Source organism: Mustela nigripes, chromosome 7 (assembly GCF_022355385.1).
Source record: "Mustela nigripes isolate SB6536 chromosome 7, MUSNIG.SB6536, whole genome shotgun sequence".
Taxonomy (NCBI): Eukaryota; Metazoa; Chordata; class Mammalia; order Carnivora; family Mustelidae; genus Mustela; species Mustela nigripes.
This window is the reverse complement of record NC_081563.1, coordinates 83,131,278-83,143,360: the sequence shown is the minus strand read 5'-3', so window position 1 is coordinate 83,143,360 and position 12,083 is coordinate 83,131,278.

Here is a 12,083-nt window from a genome sequence, read left to right as displayed (position 1 = left end):
AGTCTGCTTCTGCCTCTTCTTCTGCCCCTCCCCACTGCTTGTGCACATGCTCTCTCTCTCTCTCTCTCTCTTCCCCCTCATTCTCTCTCAAATAAATGAATAGAATCTTAAAAAAAAAGGAAATTAATTTTACCTAATGAATTATTTGCTTGGTACCTGAGATATGTTGAGTGTGCTGTTAAGCCATCAGGACACAGTCAAATAAATCCTGCTCTCTACCCTCAGACAGCATAGAATCTAGTGGAGGAGACCAAAAACTGAGAGATCAATGCTGATAGTAATGCACTCCAAAACCAAAATGAGCAATCAGGGCCAGCTTCCTGAGGGAGGTGTTATTTGAGCAGGGTTTTGAGGGGTGAGTAAGAGTTAACCAGATTAAAAGAAAGTATGGCATGACAGAAAACATTCAAAAGGAAGGGCACAGTGATAATAAGGACCTGATTATTTATTAAGCTTTTACGCTGGATGGCATACATTTTACATGCATTAATTAAATCTTAGCCTTATAAACTAACAGAGGTATTACCACTGTTACCATTGTCTCTATGGTAAAGATAAAAAAAATTGAGGCAAAAATCTTTTAAGGGTGACTCTAGATCCTGACATTTATCCCTAGGGACTAACTAGACTATTCTGCCTCTCGTAGTGCAGGGCCCTTTCCCCAACTCCAGTGCATTCCATTGGCTGTGCCATGCTTTTTTTTTTTTTATGCATATGTTCTATCTTCCAACTACACTGACATTCCAGAGGGCTGCATGCCATTTTTCTTATTATACCATGCACATTACTTTACAGGTGTGCTGAGGTTTCATTTGACCTGCTGGCTGAAGAAGAAATAAATGTCTGGTTTCAGCAAACCAGTAATTAAAAAGAAAAAAAAAAGTAAAGGAAAAAGAAATCCCTTTGGGAGAGATTGGTCTCTTTCAAATATTAGAGATTCATCAGAACATATTTAGTTTCCTTTATTTCTTCATGTATCCCACAGGCATCAAAGTTTCAAGAATGTTTTTTAACTCTTACGTGATTTATTTGCTGATAATGTATTGTCTACATCTAATGCATAACTTGTTAGATAATATGTTTCTTTTATCTTGCAAAATGATCCCCTCCCCCAAGCCGTGATAGGTATTTTTCTGTATGAGGAAAGACCACATTGTTTTGCTCTTACGTACATGTTTTCCAGTGACTTTGAACTGAGAGGCCAGCACCCCGTGATGGTGCCAGCTGGTTCTGACTATGGCCCTCCTGGGGAATTTTTTTACTTCCCAGGTATACAGACTGTAATTATTTCTTCTGCCTCCTATGAAACCTTCTGTGCTGTTTTAATGTCTGCAGTCTCTTTTCCAGATCTGCTATGTTTTTCCTAAACTGTAGTAACCCGTTCACACAACATACTTCTAGGTGGTCATTTCTTCCAGGACTGGAACTTATCCTGGAGAAATGAGGCCAGAGCAAGTGAGAATTTGTTCGCCACGTGACCAATAGCCAATAAAGGTCTGCATGTAAGGTCAGGGGCGAAGTCACAACCGGGGACTCAAAGTGTGGTGCTCCAGGGCTTAGCTTCCCAGGGCGGGGAGGAGGCAACACAGGCAAAAGGGACAAAGAAGGACAAAGGGAGCTGAGCACAGGCAAGGCCAGGAAAGAGGGTGAGCATCCAAATCAGAATTAGCGATGCAGTCCTGTGAAATGAAAACCTGTGCTTTACCCAACATCGGAATCACTGTGAATTTCAAAATGCAGATTCTTGGGCCCCAGCACCGATTAGATTATCTGGGGAAGAAATGAAGAAGAATGTGCAGCAATCCAGGTTTGGACCATTTCTCCAGGTATTTCTCATGCACAATAAAGACTGAGAATCATTAAGACAAAATGTTCATAAAACATTTTACAGGTGATTACCTGTGCTCTTAAGAAAACATTGGGAGTGTGCAAATATCCAGAAAATAACCTTTAAACCTTTCTACTTTGTCCAATGTCTTCTATCGAAAGACCTCCCTGAGAAAAAAGATGATTTTAAATTGCGTGGCAAAAACAAAATGGCACACTTTCACATTCCCTTCAGCTAAGCTTAAAGATACACTCCCAAGTGCTTTCTAGTTTTTACTTCAATAGATTGCTTAAAGTGTTTGCTTCAAGCCAGATCAAGTTCAGCTACAGCACTAGTCCAGACCAACTTTCCTTTTGGTCTGGAGCCTCACACAGATCTGAGCACATCGCATTTCCTTTTAAGAAGGCCTCCCTTCTTAAAGTGAGTGAGAGGGAATCCTCTTTTTCCCTAAAAACCCTTTTCAACCACTTTGATGCCTGAAATTCATTTTCTGCAAATGAGGCTTTGAGGAAAGTTAGATCTGAGAGCTCTAACACACCAAAACGTAAGGTGCTTCTTCTGAACTTGCCTAAGGAGGCATTTGATAAAGTAAGGGGTGTCGGGGTAGGCCAGGGTTGGGGGCAAGGCCTTAAGGGGAGGGGCGGGCTGAGCAACAAGGAGCTGGATCCTTTAGAAGACCTTGACCCCTTCCCAGGACCAGCGCCATCCTGTCACCACTTACTTTCCCCAAGAGTCGGGAAGAGACATTTGGAGACAATGGCTGGTGCTTCCCAGAAATATAGCTATTTGCAGCTGAAGGACCCACTTGCTCAAAACCTGGCCCCTTGTCTAAAAGGAACAGAAGAAAGATTGTTTTCCTTTAGTCAGATAGTAGATCAAACCAGGGAAAGCTGATCAGCCCATAAAGCCTTTCCGCCAGCCTATATTTGCTATACAGAAAAAGAAAGGCTCTATTTTAGCTACTCTGTACCTCCTCCCTGAGCTGCCTTAATTAAGGGTCACTCCAGGATTTTCAGAGTTTTCTTTGGTGGCTTCAGAAGGGAAAGATAGGAGGTGGCTTTGAACAAACAGGAACCTCACCCATAAAGCCAATCTCAAATTTCAACCTCAGTTCTTTTGCCAGCTAAAGCATCCACATAGAGAAGGGAGTGGGCCTTCATGCCAGGGAATTTACCCTGAGGGAAAGAAAAAAACCCAACAAGCAAGGATTAACAAAAGATTATCTCAGAAACAACCTTTCACATTGGCTTTCAGAGCGAAACACGCTCTAAGTCTTAATTCCTTATCATTGAAGATAATGAGTCCAAATATTGGGTCCTGGATCCCTATGGCGGAAGGGTACAGTGTGTACTTCGGCTCTAAACCTTGGTGTTCTCCAAATTGTAGCCAGGGGTCAGGTGAATTCTCTAGAATACTTTCTGATGACTCCCAAAGTCTCTCTGGTTCTCTTCGTTTACAGCCTGGCTGTGCTTAACCATCTGGTAACTCTCCGTGATCTTCGGGTGTCACCTAGTGAATCTGTCCCCAGCTCCCAGGCTGCCATCCCAAGTCTGAAGGCATTTTCTAGAAGAATTTGAAGAAGAGCCAAATGGAAAGTCAAACAGGCAGAAAGCTTAGCAAGAGATTGGCTCACAATTGATAAGTGTGTTTTGGTGCCCTGTAGGGCAGTGTTGTGCACGGAAAAGCTATTCAGAGGTTTACTTTGGTTTTAAAAAGTTAATACAGGTATCCCCTGATTTTCCAAAGGTCCCATTGCATCACTTTGTTTTAACAAAAGACCTACATCAGTACCTGTTTTCCCTAACCCAGAGAAATCCAGGAAGGATTTTGTCTTTTGCAAAAAAAAGAAAAAAGTAAAAATAGCATTCATTGTTGGTGTTGCTGTGAGCTCCTATAGAGAGAGTGCGTGCCTGAGCCCCTTCCCCAGGAGCTAAACTCAGCATCTCAGCATCTCAGCATCTCAGCATCTCAGCATCTCAGCATCTCAGTGATGAGGGAGCAGAAGGCTGGCTGAGGACAAAGCAAAAGGTGGCACCTTGCACCCCCTCTTATTCCTCAGGCACCTCTTTTGCTGCCCTAAAAGAAAAACAAATGGTTAGCTTGCAGAGATCACAATCCTGCAAGACAGGAGTCTCCCTCGGTTTACAAATGTCCTACTGATTTACAACAAAGAAGCTATCTTATTAACAGCCCAACTTCCACAGATAAGTAACTCAGTTCTTCAAGGCCTAACATCACCCTCCCCTCCATAAAACTGAAGGAGGCTGAGGCAGAAGGAAATGGAAACAAAGTTAAATTTCTTCTAAACCTGGGGCACCTGGGTGACTCAGCGGGTTAAAGCCTCTGCCTTTGGCTTGAGTCATGATCCCAGGATCCTGGGATCGAGCCCCATATGGGGATCTCTGTTCGGCAGGGAGCCTGCTTCCTCCTCTTTCTCTCTGCCTGCCTCTCTGCCTACTTGTGATCCTGTCTGTCAAATAAATAAATAAAATCTTTAAAACAAAAAAATTTCTTCTAAACCTAAAACTCGGGGCACCTGGGTGGCTCAGTGGGTTAAGCCGCTGCCTTCGGCTCAGGTCATGATCTCAGGGTCCTGGGATCGAGTCCCGCATCGGGCTCTCTGCTCAGCAGGGAGCCTGCTTCCTCCTCTCTCTCTCTGCCTGCCTCTCTGCCTACTTGTGATCTCTCTGTCAAAATAAATAAATAAAATCTTTAAAAAAAAAATAAACCTAAAACTCACTGACAAGTATGTTTGATAGGAGAAATGTAACATTCCACCAGGAAACTCCCAATTGTCTTCATGTTAGTGCCTCATTAGAGGGAAAGACAGCCTTGGCTTGATAATATCCAAATCCAATATCCAATATCCTGACAGTCTTCTTTACCCTGAAACCCCCTTTGTCCTCACCTACCCAACTTCTGTGTATATAATCAGCCACTCCTCAGGACAGTGGGGCAGCATCTCTCCTGCTCACGGGTCCTGTCCACATGCTTTAATAAACCACCTTTTTGCACATCGAACCTCACCTAGGTTCTAGAACTTCATCATCAGCATCACACCCCCAGAGCTCTGACCTGTGTCTGTGATCTTCTGAGCTTTATGTCCATTTTTTCTGTGCATCTGTTAGCAAGATGTGTGCTACAGGTATCAGAAAAAGCCTAAGAGAGGTGATTTTTGGAGTCTGGGAATGTTCAAAACTTTTTCCATATAAGTGAACAATAATTGTGTCTTCACTTGATGCCACTTTATGCCAGTTTAGGAGATATTTCATGGGAACACTCTGCTTTGGAGTATCAGAAGAAATCTGTAATAAATTTACTAAAGCTACAGATTTAAAATTCTAAAATTCCGCTATTTTTCTAAACTTTTAAGGTCTGTCCACATTTGATGAATCAAACTTACAATTCCATGCCTATTTGTAATCTTCCTACTTAAAAATCATGGGACTATTTCAATTACTTGAATATTCATCTTATACTGCATTAAGAAGGCTAATCTGTTGTCTGTATAGTTGAAAATCTGAAACAATACAAATACATACAATATCAATCATGCACAGATTTCTTAATTATAAGATATCAGTACCAAAGATTAGATCTCATGGATATTTTCTAATTAGGTTTTAAGTCTTCCCATCATTGAAAGATAGGTATCCAGTAAGGGAAGAATTATGGCATTTCACACATTTGGGGATTTTTTACTTATATAATTTTAGGTGATACTTTCACAACTTGGTGAGGTTTGTTTTTTTTTCCCCCTAAGATTTATTTATTTATTATTTGAGAGAGAGAGAGAGAGAGAATAAGAGAGAGATCTTGAGCGGGGGGTATGGGGTATAAAAGGGAAAGGGAGAAGCAGACTCCCCAGTGAGCAGAGAGTACGAGTCTGGTCTTGATTTCAGCACCCTGGACTTGCTTCCAAGACCCTGGGATCATGGCCTGAGCTAAAGGTAGACAACTGACCAACTGAGCCACCCAGGTGGCTCTCAGCTTGGTGAGCTTCTTAATGACCAGGGATTTTAGGCAGGACATAACTGATCCTTGTCTCTGACCCTAAGAGTTGTTATACCTGGCTGTATTTGTGGTGGCTGGATTGATGACTCCATTACTCAGAAGAAGTCAGGTAGTCCCAGAGATAGAATTACACAGGGACTAAATATTTGGGGCAAAAACCCAGATGCTGCACCATAATGCAGAGGCTCATTAGATTGTATGTGTCTTTGGCCCTTAAGATATATAGTATTTTTCCATTAAGCTCTGAAGATCTATGGACCTGATGGAATGCTCCATTCTTTTTTCAAATACGTCCTCTCTTACTGATATTAAATGATACTTGCTTGAATATTGACTCTTCTCTTGTGATTTTGAGTACTTGGTCATAATTTTCACAGTCATTCTGTTAACACTGAGAACAACTTCAGAATGATGTCAAGAGGCTGCCTGGAGAGTTATTTGATGTTAATTCGTGGGAACATACGTGGATCGTAAACTGGGCAGCTCCTCTGCTAAGGGCTAAACAAGTTTTCCCTGCACCTTAACTGGTCATTTTTGCCCTCATTCTCCCCTCCCCCTACAATCTTTGTTCTTGCCAGAAATAGCTGTATGCAATAATGCAGGTAAAAATGAAGACCATATAATAATGGAGCTCAAAATAGAGAAGAGCTCATTGTTTGGATGGGGAAGATTTGTAAAAAGTCAGGTAGATAATAGGAAGTATCTATTGGGCGTCAACATTTACTGCTCATACAATCAGAAAAGTAGAGTTTGGGAGATATCCAAAGATAGGGTACACGTTGATGGTAAGATGTACTTGCAGTATAAAATGGAAGGTAACAACACTACACAACTAACCAACCAACCAACCAAAATTGTAGCAAAAAATAAAAAACAAAGTAAAACACTAGTGAGCTCTGTCTCAAATGACTGAATTACCTGGGTTCCCATTCTTATTTGGCCACACACCAACTGTGCAATCTTAGGGAGGTGGTAAGTGCTCTGATCCTTAGCTTATTTATTTAAGTGGAAAAGAACCCTACCTTCCAGGCAGAGATGTATTGCCCATAAGGAAGCTTTGTTCCAGTCTTAGAGCATCAGGAGACTGTTTAAGAAAAAACAAAATTTTGCTTTGTTAATGTGACATTTGATACTTCAAAAGAAAAATGATCAATGTATTATCAAGGAATCATAATTCTGCTACATTTCCTTATATACATTTTGTAATTAGTTTATTTTAATTAGAATTTAATTAGTTTATTTTAATTAATTAACTTATTTATTATTAATTTTATTTAATTATTTAATTAGAATTTAATTAATTAGAATTTCTTTCTTTCTCTCTGTCTCTCTCTTCTTTTTTTTTTGGTAACAGAATCCATTAAAGGCCTTTACCTGGCTTAGTTACCAGAGTTATTATAAGAATTATATATGTGTGGAAATTAAAAGTTTGGTAAATGTAATAGGTGGCTGATAATTTTTAATGTGAGAGGGACAAAAAGTTAAAGTGAAACAAGAGTTTCATAGTTGCTTCACTTCTTTTACCTGATGGGAAAAATTTTGTCTTTGACTAATAGCATTCAGGCCTCCTTCACCTATACCAGCCTTATCCAATTAATTCCTGAGGAGAAAACCTTAAAAAGGAAAAAAAGATCACTTGTTGCAGAGAAGAAAGATTCAATATGGAAAAAGAAAGAGAAAGCATGAAAAAAGAATTCAGACCTTGCATGGGTTTGACAATTTGGGGAAGTCTTGACTAAAAGGATGACTTCGGATACCAGCACACTATGGTGGGTCCTCAGAGTAAGAGAGATGTGAAATTAATTTTTATATGGTTTAAGGCATTCATCTCAGAATGTTCTTTATATCTGGTCTTTTCACAAGAGAAAAAAGAACTAAATTGCTTTTCAGCAATTTGTTTTACTCATGGACTATTGTATCTTTCACACCAACTCTCTGGTGGAATGAGTTTGAGGTCAGAAGGAACCATTTTGGTTCTGTGTTGGTTATATTGTCATTATAATCAGCATCATTATTATCATTACTTTATTTGAACTGCATAGAGAAAAATAAAGGGTATCATGGAATCCGTGTAAGCAACGAAAGTGAGTTCAGGCAATGAAGAACAAGGACATCCAAATGAAAAGTATGTAAAACGTGGTATAAACCAGTTCAACAAACGTGCTGAGCACCTATGTTGTTCCAGACATCGTGATAGAGCTTGCAAAGTTTACAAACAAAAATCTCTCTATATATTTTTTATTTGTTTATTTGAGAGAGAGCAAGAAAGAGAGAGAGAGCTATGGCAGTGAGAGAAGAAGATGGAGGAAGTAGACTCCCCCCGACCCCCAAGTAAACCCAATGTGGGGCTCTACTTGGGCTCAATCTTATGATCCTGACATCATGACCTGAACTGAAATCAAGTCAGAAGCTCAGGGCACCTGGGTAGCTCAGTGAGTTAAAGCCTCTGACTTCGGCTCAGGTCATGATCCCAGGGTCCTGGGATTGAGCCTGGCATTGGGCTCTCTGCTCAGTGGGGAGCCTCCCCCCTCTCCCGCACTTTCTCTCTGCCTGCCTCTCTGCCTACTTGTACTCTCTGTCTGTCAAATAAATAAATAAGATCTTTAAAAAAGAAGTCAGAAGCTCAACTAACTAAGCCACTCAGGAGGCCCACAAAGTTCTCTTTTTAAGAGGATTACTGTCTTGCAGAAGAAATATTCAAACATCATGGACATAGTAGGTAGGAAGGGCTTTCATACAGAAAAAGTGTAACAAAGATAAACTGTTATATACAGAATGGAATGATTCACTGTGAATAGAAGAATTGAGACTAAATTCATGAAAGAAATAGAATAGTTCAACTGAACCTTGAGGTGGAAATTGGATTTAAACTAGTGTTGCTGAGAGAGAAGGGGAAAGTTCATGGCTTCACCTTGAAGCAGAATATGCTTGGACTAACATTCTGTTATATATGAGTATGGTAAAATTATATACATCCTATGTCTGTGGTGAACACAGTTATAAAAATCTTAAGCAAAATATCACCAAAAAAATTATCAACATTTTAATAGATAATATGTAACAAGAAAATATGTAACATATTATAGATAATAGATAATATGTAACAAATTTAGTAGTAGCACACATAGTTGGTTTAATATTAGTAAATCAACTAATATAATTCACCAGATTAAAAAGTAGAAGAGAAAAATTCCATGGGAAAGTTGAGAAAATATGAACACTAAGTATAGTAAAAATTTCTCACTGATATAACAAATTGAATTTCTGTACTCTGAAAAACAAATACTGAGATAACTTATTCAAACACAGCCTAAAACCAGACCATCCACAAGCTCACTAGATGCAGTAGTAATTTAATTGCCTGGAAGAACAAAACTCAATATTATTTGGAGAAAACTAAAAAAATAAAAGAATCTCTACAGCATATCATCCAAAGTGTCCAAATGTTAGATACACAAAGAGAAAGAAAAATGGCCCTTAATCAGAAAAAAACACAGTAACAATGGAGGTATACATAAAGATGTAAAACTAGCAGACAAGGACTTTAACACAGCTATTATTAATATGTAAGTGATTTATGGAAATAGAAAGGCAGATTTTTGAGCATTGATAATATCAACATAGAAAGAAAGCTATTAGAAAAAGAAGTAGAAATTACAGAAATGAAAAATTCATGAACAGAGAAAAAAATAATAGTACTAGGCAATAGGACACTGTATAGGAAAGGATCACTACGCTCTAAAATAGGGCGAAAATTATCCAAACTGAACTTTAAGAAAAAACAGAATGACACACTCATACAAAAAAGAGGCCTTCAATGACAATGGGAAAACATGAGGCAGTCTAACATTTGTGTAATTGGAACCCCAGAAGAAGAAGGGGGCTGGGTAGGTATACAGAAACTATCTGAAGGAATATGGCCAATGCTTCTTGAATTTGGGTTAAAAAAATCAATGTACAAATCTAAAAATCTCCATGAAACTAAGCAAAATAAAAACAAAGAGAAACATACATAGTAGAAAATCATAATAAAACTTTAAAATCAGCAATAAAGGGAAATTCTTAAAAGGAGATAGAGAAAAAAAGATATTAAATAGACAAATACAACATTAAAATTATGGCTGACTTTTTATTTAAAAAAAAAAATAGAGGCCAGAAAACAATTAAATAGGGTCTTTAAAGTGATGAAAAGAAAAAAAAATCTAGACTTCTATGTCCAGTGAAAATATCCTTACAAAAGAGAGGAAAATGAAGACTTTTAAAAGATTTTATTTATTTATTTGACAGAGAGAGAGAGAGAGAGGATAAGAGCATAAGCAAGAGGAATGGTAGAGGGAGAGGGAGCAGAAGGCTCCTTGCTGACCAAGAGCCCGATGTGGGGGCGCGATCCCAGGGCCCTGGATCATGACCTGAACTGAAGGCAGACCTTTAACTGACTGAGCCACCCAGGCACCTCAAATGAAGACTTTTTTCCCAGTTACACTAAAATTAGAAAATTTGACTCCAGGACCCTGACTATAGAAAATATTAAAAGTTCTTTAAGCTGAGAGGATTGACGTCCAATGGAATCTTGGATCCATATAACAAATCAAGAGGACAGGAAATCAAGACAGTGATACTGGCAATAAGGAGAGATAATAATTCATTGCAACAGAAGGGAGGGTCCAGGTATAGACCCACACATATCTAGTCAGGGATCTGTGACTTCACTATTCAAGATCAAGTACGTGGAAGTGGAATCTGGATGTAGTTATAAATTTGAAGCTAAGGAGTTACGAAGCCCCACCTGAACTATAAGCACCGGACATTTGAAAGTGTGAAAATAAGTTTTAGTGACAAACAATGTCATTACATGGGAATGGCGGAAGGTAAGGAGCCAAGAAAAGCCCAGTTTTCAGAGTTTGCCCAACAGAAGACTCCTTCCCTACCACAGTGTACTAAATCTTTTGCTGGAAGTGGTCTTACCATTCTCCTGGACAAAAGGAGTCCATTGCATTCCAGTTTAGACTGGAGAGTCCCTTTAAAAATGACAGTGTAGGGGTGCCTGGGTGGCTCACTGGATTAAAGCCTCTGCCTTCAGCTCAGGTCATGATCCCAGCATCTGGGGTCGAACCCTGCCATTGGGCTCTCTGCTCGGCTGGGAGCCTGCTTCCCTTCCTTTCTGTTTGCCTCTCTGCCTACTTGTGGTCTCTGTCTGTCAAATAAATAAATAAAATCTTTTTTAAAAAATGACAGTGTACTAGTTATCAGTATTCTTGGAAGGATAAAGGAAGTTTGAATGAGGTTCACATTTTGCTTGGAAATGATCATAGCAATTGACATGCGTTGAGCAGTTACCATTGACAAATGGTACTTTAAACACTTTCCAGGAATTCTCTTTTCATTTTCCAACAGCTCACATAGCCATTATCATCATTTTTTTGATGAGAACATGAACATGAACACCGTAAGTCTAATCAATGTGAAAGCTAATATAAAAACCCAAGTAGTCAAACTCTGAAGCCCATGATCTTAACCACTAGTCTATAACTGCCTCCCATCCACACAACAAACACTTTTGCAACTCCTTTACTTGGGACTTATTCAACGACATTTTATCATTGCAATTTTGTTACACTTCTTACTTGGTATACCATTTTCAGATAAACCCCAGCAGCCGTAATGTTTATGGATCTGAGGAAGCTTTCATAAAATTGTGTCCAAATGTATTCCACATTCCTACTCTACAAAGGGTGTGTGTAATTGGATTATTTGCAAAATCCTGAGGCACAAGTTTTCTTGACATCACATTAATATTAGAAACACCATTCTCATATTCTCCAACCTCCTTTAACAAACACTTCCCCACCCTGTAACTCAACCTCTAGGCTTTCCTTGTGACCAGTCTGGGCAAGGATGGATTGCTACATTTTCTGAATACGGGTTGTCACCTCTCTCTTTCTGAGTCATGTTTATAATGATTATTTCTTGATTTCCTTATTCCCCTTTGTATGAGATATCTAAGTTTCAGAGAAACTCCTGCTCATTTCCTTATCTTATGCTAAACCAAACACTTTCTCAGAAAAACCTACAGAAATCTTATATTTAACATGGACAGAGTAAGAACTTGGTATGTGTGACTCCTTTATCTGAGCATGTTTAAATCATTTTGCTAAATGTGTTAGCTACTGCACCAGATTTTAAAGAAATAAAGATGAATAAGACTTGGTAATTGCCCTCAAGAAGCTGCTGATTCAGTGAT